The sequence below is a fragment of the Mytilus trossulus genome, chromosome 4 (assembly GCF_036588685.1).
Source record: "Mytilus trossulus isolate FHL-02 chromosome 4, PNRI_Mtr1.1.1.hap1, whole genome shotgun sequence".
NCBI lineage: Eukaryota > Metazoa > Mollusca > Bivalvia > Mytilida > Mytilidae > Mytilus > Mytilus trossulus.
In genome coordinates, this window is record NC_086376.1 from 3387505 (window position 1) to 3387900 (window position 396).

Here is a 396-nt window from a genome sequence, read left to right on the forward strand (position 1 = left end):
GAAAAGTATATAAGGTAAAATAAGGAACAATTGACGGAACAAAATAAAAATATTTCCGGAAAAGTAGCGACGGTAAAAATAACATATCAGACATATTTATGATATTATCAGTGTGAATTATTAAAATTATCTTTTGCAAATCTTGACACTGTTATCGAAAATTCTAATTTTACCAAATTATACATCGATTCGATAAATTTTCTAATTTTAATAATAAATTGTATTTCAATTACAAAACATTTTTTTAGGTAAGCATAATAAAGGTGTGCCATTTTTGCCCTAAAAAACGTAACAATTTTAACAAAACATTAACTGAAAATCATTCCATATCGTTATATGACTAATCATTTTGATCATATAATTTCGCAAACTATGATTATAATTCATATTTTTGGC